Below are 8,182 nucleotides of genomic sequence, written 5' to 3' on the forward strand. Positions count from 1 at the left end.
GGTGACTCCTCATGGAACAAATTTTAACATAAAATTACAATTCATTTACTACAAAATAATAAAAACATTGTGACTCAGTAATGTGGCTTAAAGGATTTTGACATATGCTCTCATATTTATTTTGGGGGATGTTTCATTTCCGAGTTGTTGATCAGGAGACGTGACAAAGCAGTGAGTAAAGTGTCCATGTTGCTCACTGGAGAATCAAATACCAATATTTGTGTGTTCACTTACTTCTTGTATCCATGTAATTTATAAAACCATCAGGTTAACTGGTTAATGTGTCACTGCATTCTATTATCTGTCCTCATACTAAATCACATTAAAATGCACCAAATGACTGAATAAAATATAATTTTCCTCTGATATCCAAACACATAAGGTAGCATATCAGTGTACAGATCCCTGGAACAGAATAGCAGCATTCCACAACTTTCAGTTATTGTGTAAAATGGCTTGCAATTACTATCTAGTCAACTGTAGAATCAGAACATTAGTATTTCTGATACTATTAGAATGATTATTTTTAAATGGGAGTTTGATTCACAAGATGATTAGCCCCATTATGATTCTTAATATCATTTCAATGATATAGTTCATTCAAGACAAATAACACAGGATTAAGAAACTGAAAATATTTGTTCACAGGCCAGGCTCATGATTAAGAGCCATGGGCAATGTTAATATTGCTCTCTAAAGTTTTCCTTCTTCAAAGTACTAAGACATGTACATGCTCAAGCAGATAAAATAATACAGAGTCACACAGGCTAATTAAATATGCAAAGCAACAAATATAACTATGTAAAACAATTTCCTTTAAATATGTCTTGTTTGGTTACACATTTGGGATGACCATATAATTGAACTTTGATCACCAAATGTATATATTTTTAAAACATTAGCAAATGCTGGATTACAAAATTAATACTATAACTAATAATTTTACAGTATATGTGATCAGATCCTTGATCCAGATATTTTGTCCCTTATCTACTTGTCATGTATTTGTTTTGTGATTTTTAATACATACCAAAACAATATTCTGCTAGGAAGAAATGCAATGTATCATAATTTGATTTTGATTTTGATTCCCCTATTCACTCATGCCTCTGGTATCTTTAGAGAGTAAGGAAGCTTTGTAAATTTTGTATTCTGGTAATACCAACACACACACACATATCACATAATTCTATTTTCTATGTTACAGTGAGTTTAAGTTTAGATAGTGAAAGACTTATGATGTTAAGTGTGTGTGTGTGTGTGTGTGTGTGTGTGCTCAGTCATGTCCAACTTTTTGGGACCCTACGGACTGTAGCCTCCCAGACTTCTCTCTTCATGGAATTTTCCAGGCAAGAATACTGGAGTGGGTTTCCATTTCCATTTCTCTGCAAACAGGCTTTTCTACTGGATGCCAAAATGAAAATCATACTAGGTATAATCTAGTCAATATTAGAATATATTGAAAGGACTCAGAATTTTAAAGAGGAAATGACTATGATTCTCAAAGGTTTTAATAATACAGAGTCAACTTCTAAAATAATGTAAAGCTTCTTCTAAAAATACAATGCTAATAGAAGGTAAATATTCCAAATATATTGATCCAATCTTGAAACACAAAGCTTGCAAAGAAGAGGAAAAATAATAACAGCCATGCACCGAGCATATGCAACAGTGATGGGCTTTTGTACATGTTACTTTATTTCCCCTTTATAGAAGCTCTCATAACTGTCAGAGCCAAGATCCAATCCCAGGTATCCCCCACGATGCATCTGCTTTTCATCATTTTTCACCACCTCCTGTAATACCATGAGTTCTTTCTGAAACTGCCCTGCCACTTGCTTCTCTCAGTGAAATAAAACTTTCCATTTCTGAGAATTTTATTTATTTTATTATTTACCTTTTTATTTTTTATAAGTTTATAGCCGATTAACGTTGCTGTGATAGTTTCAGGTGGACAGCAAAGGGACTCAGCCATATGCATACATGTATCTGTTCTCCTACAAACTCCCCTCCCATCCAGGCAGCCACATAACATTGAGCTGAATTCCATGTGCTCCACAGTAGGTCCTTTTTGGTTATCCATTTTAAATATTGCTGTGTATACAGGTCCATTCTAAACTCCCTATCTGTCCTTTCCCCTCATTCTTCACCTCTCCAGCAAATAAAACATGCTTTTTGATGTGCATTTTTCAAAAAATGAAGTCACTCAGTCGTGTCCAACTTTTTGTGACCACATGGACTGTAGCCTACAACGCTCCTCTGTCCATGGGATTTTCCAGGCAAGAGTACTGGAGTGGGTTGCCATTTCCTTCTCCAGGGGATCTTCCCAATCCAGGAATTGAACCTGGGTCTCCCACATTGTAGGCAGATGCTTTACCATCTGAGCCACCAGGGAGGTTCATTTTTCAAAGATTTTTCTAAATATTAAATCTAGAGAAACATTCTGAAGCAGTAGTAATCGATGTAGCTTGTACATCACAAAGGCAAAAATAAAAGGATAATTGTTTTCCTTATTATAGCAAAAGATAATCCCTCAGATAGTCTGATAGGACAAATGCTTTTTGAATAAGACATTTTCATGGTTGTTTCTGGCTTAAACCGATCTGTCATCTGTCAAGTAAATAAAAGAATACACTCAGGTGGTGCAGCAGTAAAAAACCTGACTGCCAGTGCAGGAGTTGCCAGAGGTGCATGTTCGATCCCTCTTTGGGAAGATCCCTTGGAGGAGGAAATGGCAACCCACTCCAGTACTCTTGCCTAGGAAATTCTGTGGACAGAGGAGCCTGGTGGATTACAGTCCATGGGGTTGAAAAGAGTTGGACACAATTGAGCACAAATACACACATCCTCATTTAACTAAAATCATATAATGTCTTCTATCTTCTCTGTTGTATTTATTCACCTATGGGATAGGCAACAGCTAACAGGATTGCATGTCATATCTGATACTATGTCTTATTATTCTGCAAATATTAAGTTATTCTGCAAATGACCTGAAGTTTCCTCTTACCTGTGGATCAGCAAAGGCAGGTTTAGGTACAGTGTGAATAAAAGTAGCTCAAAATGCTTATATCCACTTGCTCAACTATTGACGAAACCACAGGAGATTCTCCAAGGGGAATATGTCCTAATTACCTCCTGGATCAAAATAGCAACATGACAATTTACTCAATAAAAAAGAAAACAGTCCTGAAATGATTGAATGCATGCTAATATTTGTTGAATAAATAGAGTCCTTTGGTCCCTGATTTATAACAAAATTTTAGATTTACATTTCCACCATAATTATTGATATTAATTATTTTTTCATACTAACCTGTTGTCTGTGTATCTACTTTGAAGAAAACATCTGTTCAAGGGGCTTGCAAGTATTTTCTCCCATTCTGAAAGTTGCCTTCTTACTCTGTTTGATCTTTCCTTTGCTGTATATATTTTTAGTTTGATGTATTCTCAGTTATCTAATTTTGTTTTTGTTGCCTGTGCTTATAGTGTCATATCCATGATATCATTAATAAGTAGAGTGTCATGAAGTTTTACCCTTATATATTCTGCTAGTTTTTTAAGTTCAGGTCTTAGGTTTAAGTCTTTTGATTGTCATTCATGGTGAAAGCTGAGGGTTGACCTTCATTCTTTTCCATGTGAATACCCAGCTTTCCCAATGCAATTTGCCAAAGGGACTATTCTTTTCCCTTGGTGTATTGTTGACACTCTTGTCAAATATCAATTGACTGCTGCTGCTGCTAAGTCGCTTCAGTCATGTCCAACTCTGTGCAACCCCATAGACAGCAGCCCACCAGGCTCCCCCATTCCTGGGATTCTCCAGGCAAGAACACTGGAGTGGGTTGCCATTTCCTCCTCCAATGCATAAAAGTGAAAAGTGAAAGTGAAGTCACTCAGTCGTGTCCAACTCTTAGCGACCCCATGGACTACAGCCTGCCAGGCTCCTCCATCCATGGGATTTTCCAGGCAAGAGTACTGGAGTGGGGTGCCATTGCCTTCTCCGATCAATTGACTAAATATATGTAAATTAATATGCAAGCTTTTTATTCTGTTCTGTTGGTCTATGTGTCTGTCTTTATACCAATACTATATTGTTCAAATAATGTAGCTTTGTAACATATTTTGAAACCAGGATGCATGATGACTCCAATGTTGTTTTGATAAGCACTGCATTGAATCTTTCATTGACCTGGGTAGTATGGATATTTTATCAAATTCTAATCAACAGTACAATTGCATATAACCTTGGAACTGTTAGGATAGCTATTATTGAAGAATTAAAAATCAGCAAGTGTTGGCAAAGATATGGAGAAAGAACCCCTTGAGCATTGATGATATAAAGGAAATTGGTACAGCCACTGTGGAAAACGTTATAGAGGTTTGTCAAAAAATTAAATCTACTATGTCATTTGCCAGTCATTTCTGGATATTTACACCAAAAAAATGAAATTAGAATCTTGGAGAGATACTGCATTCCCATGTTCACTGCAGCATTATTCACAATAAATAAGATATAAAAACCACTTAAATGTCTATATGGAAATATGGATTAAAAACTGACATATACAAACACTGAAACATTACTCAAGTTTAATAAAGGAGGAAATCCTGACATTGCAATAATATAGAAGGATTTGGAGGCCATTTTTTAAGTGAAATAATTCAGACACAGAAAGGTAAATACTGGATGATCTTACTTATATGAGTTATCTGTAACAGTCAAACTCATGGAAGCAAAGAGAGAAGAATGGTGGTTTCTAGGGACTGGGGAAGGGAGAAATGGAAAAGCGATCATCAGAACATACAAAGTTTCAGTTATTCAAGTTAAATTAAGTTCAGGAGATCTTCTATACAGTGTAGTCCCTATAGTTAATAATTCTGTTTTGTATACTCAAAGCTGCTAATAAGGTAGATGTTATGTTAAGTGCTTTTATTATAAAATTATAATAAAAATAAAAGAGGCAGAGGAAACTTTGAGAAATAAGGATATCTTTATGGCCCTGATAGTAGTCATGTTTTCATGGATGTACTCTTCCCCCAATTCTTCAAGAGGAGTGCATTAAATATGCATATAAGTTTACATATGTTATACCTCAGTGGTAGGCTTCCCTGGTGGTTCAGTGGTAATGAATCTGCCTGCAGTGTAGGATATGCAGGTTAGTATCCTTGGGTCAGGAAGATCCCCTGGAGAAGGGAATGGTTACTCACTCTGGTATTTTTGCCTGGAGAGTTCCATGGACAGAGAAGCCTTGTTGGCTACAGTCAATGGGGCTGCACAGTAGCTAAACCTCATACTTTTCTCTATCATGAACCCAGTGCCCTATAGTGAAATAGATAAATTTTCTAATGGGACATAAATTGGAATAAAACACACTTTCATTCATGAACTCTTCTTGCTCTACAGGCAAGAACAGAGACATAAAAGTTTACTAGAAATTTATACCTACCAAAGTATCAGGAGAACTTAAACAAATACACTAGTATTTTATTTTATTGATGTTTCCACACATTTTTATTTACCATTCTATATTTTTATTTAAGAAATTGATGCTAATTCTTTAAAATTTCCTTTGTTAAGCTTAAAAAGTTCACCAGTCAAAGTTTTTTGGTTTTGGTGTACTGAATCACAGAGTAAAACTTATAAATTCTAATTTTAAAGACACTTTTAATTTTGATTTTTTTTTTGAAAGGATGTTCATGATTGGGCTAATTTTCAGAAAAGATGATTTACCATTCTAATTTTGGGAAAGGCATAATGCAGGGGCAGAAAGGCTTTTTATTCATTTATTTATTTATTTATTTATCATAGCTGTTGTTTACAGTACACTGTGCTAGTCACTTTCTTATGTGTCAGCTCATGTAATCCTTACAACAACTCTACAAGGTAAAAATATCATCATTCCCATTTTACAGATGTAGAAACTGAGGCTCAGAGAGCAAAATAACTTATCCAGGGTAAGAAGGCTGGGAAATATTAGAATCAGGATTGGATAGAGGCTGACCAGCTTCAGAGTCTGTCTTCTTGCCATTCTTGTAGTTGACTCACTGCCCTCCACCTCCACTGCTGGAAACCCCTTCCTCACACAGCCATTTCTCTAGCTGATTCTCTTTCCTGTCCTATCTGGGGATCTTACTCCTGGTTTTCCCAGTAGCAGGATGAGCCACTTTTCCTTTTCCATTCTTTATACCTGATGTCTGCATGGTGGGGGCAAGGATTTCTTGTTTTCTTTTTTTTTCTTCTTCTTTTTTTTTCTTTAATAGAAAATTATTTAATTAGTATACATGTGTTCCCCATCCTGAACCCTCCTCCCTCCTCCCTTCCCACACCATCCCTCTGGGTCGTCCCAGTGCACCAGGCCCAAGCATTCAGCATCGTGCATCGAACCTGGACTGGCATCTCGTTTCATACATGACGTTTCACATGTTTCAATGCCATTCTCCCAAATCTTCCCACCCTCTCCCTCTCCCACAGAGTCCATAAGACTGTTCTATGCATCAGTGTCTCTTTTGCTGTCTCGTATACAGGGTTATCGTTACCATCTTTCTAAATTCCATACATATGCGTTAGTATACTGTATTGGTGTTTTTCCTTCTGGCTTACTTCACTCTGTATAATAGGCTCCAGTTTCATCCACCTCATTAGAACTGATTCAAATGTATTCTTTTTAATGGCTGAGTAATACTCCATTGTGTATATGTACCAAAGCTTTCTTATCCATTCATCTGCAGATGGACATCTAGGTTGCTTCCATGTCCTGGCTATTATAAACAGTGCTGCGATGAACATTGGGGTACACGTGTCTCTTTCCCTTCTGGTTTCCTCACTGTGTATGCCCAGCAGTGGGATTGCTGGATCATAAGGCAGTTCTATTTCCAGTTTTTTAAGGAATCTCCACACTGTTCTCCATAGTGGCTGTAGTAGTTTGCATTCCCACCAACAGTGTAAGAGGGTTCCCTTTTCTCCACACCCTCTCCAGCATTTATTGCTTGTAGACTTTTGGGTTGCAGCCATTCTGACTGGTGTGAAATGATATCTCATAGTGGTTTTGATTTGCATTTCTCTGATAATGAGTGATGTTGAGCATTTTTTCATGTCTTTGTTAGCCATCTGTATGTCTTCTTTGGAGAAATGTCTGTTTAGATCTTTGGCCCATTTTTTGATTGGGTAATTTACTTTTCTGGAATTGAGCTGCAGAAGTTGCTTGTATATTTTTGAGATTAGTTGTTTGTCAGTTGCTTCATTTGCTATTATTTTCTCCCATTCTGAAGGCTGTCTTTTCACCTTGCTTATTGTTTCTTTTGTTGTGCAGAAGCTTTTAATTTTAATTAGATCCCATTTGTTTATTTTTGCTTTTATTTCCAATATTCTGTGAGGGGGGTCATAGAGGATCCTGCTGTGATGTATGTCGGAGAGTGTTTTGCCTATGTTCTCCTCTAAGAGTTTTATAGTTTCTGGTCTTATGTTTAGACCTTTAATCTACTTTGAGTTTATTTTTGTGTATGGTGTTAGAAAGTGTTCTAGTTGCATTCTTTTACAAGTGGTTGACCAGTTTCCCCAGCACCACTTGTAAAAGAGATGGTCTTTTCTCCATTGTATATTCTTGCCTCCTTTGTCAAAGATAAGGTGTCCATAGGTGTGTGGGTTTATCTCTGGGCTTTATATTTTGTTCCAGTGATCTATATTTCTGTCTTTGTGCCAGTACCATACTGTCTTGATGATTGTGGCTTTGTAGTAGAGCCTGAAATCAGGCAGATTGATTCCTCCAGTTCCATTCATCTTTCTCAAGATTGCTTTGGCTATTCGAGGTTTTTTGTATTTCCATGCAAATTGTGAAATTATTTGTTCTAGCTCTGTGAAGAATACCATTGGTAGCTTGATAGGGATTGCAATGAATCTATAGATTGCTTTGGGTCATATACTCATTTTCACTATATTGATTCTTCCAATCCATGAACATGATATATTTCTCCATCTATTAGTGTCCTCTTTGACTTCTTTCACCAGTGTTTTATAGTTTTCTATATATAGATCTTTAGTTTCTTTAGATAGATATATTCCTAAGTATTTTATTCTTGTCGTTGCAATGGTGAATGGAATTGTTTCCTTAATTTCTCTATTTTTTCATTATTAGTGTATAGGAATGCAAGGGATTTCTGTGTGTTGATTTTATATCCTGCAACT

This window comes from Bison bison, unplaced genomic scaffold (genome assembly GCF_000754665.1).
Source record: "Bison bison bison isolate TAMUID 2011002044 unplaced genomic scaffold, Bison_UMD1.0 scf7180017859061, whole genome shotgun sequence".
NCBI lineage: Eukaryota > Metazoa > Chordata > Mammalia > Artiodactyla > Bovidae > Bison > Bison bison.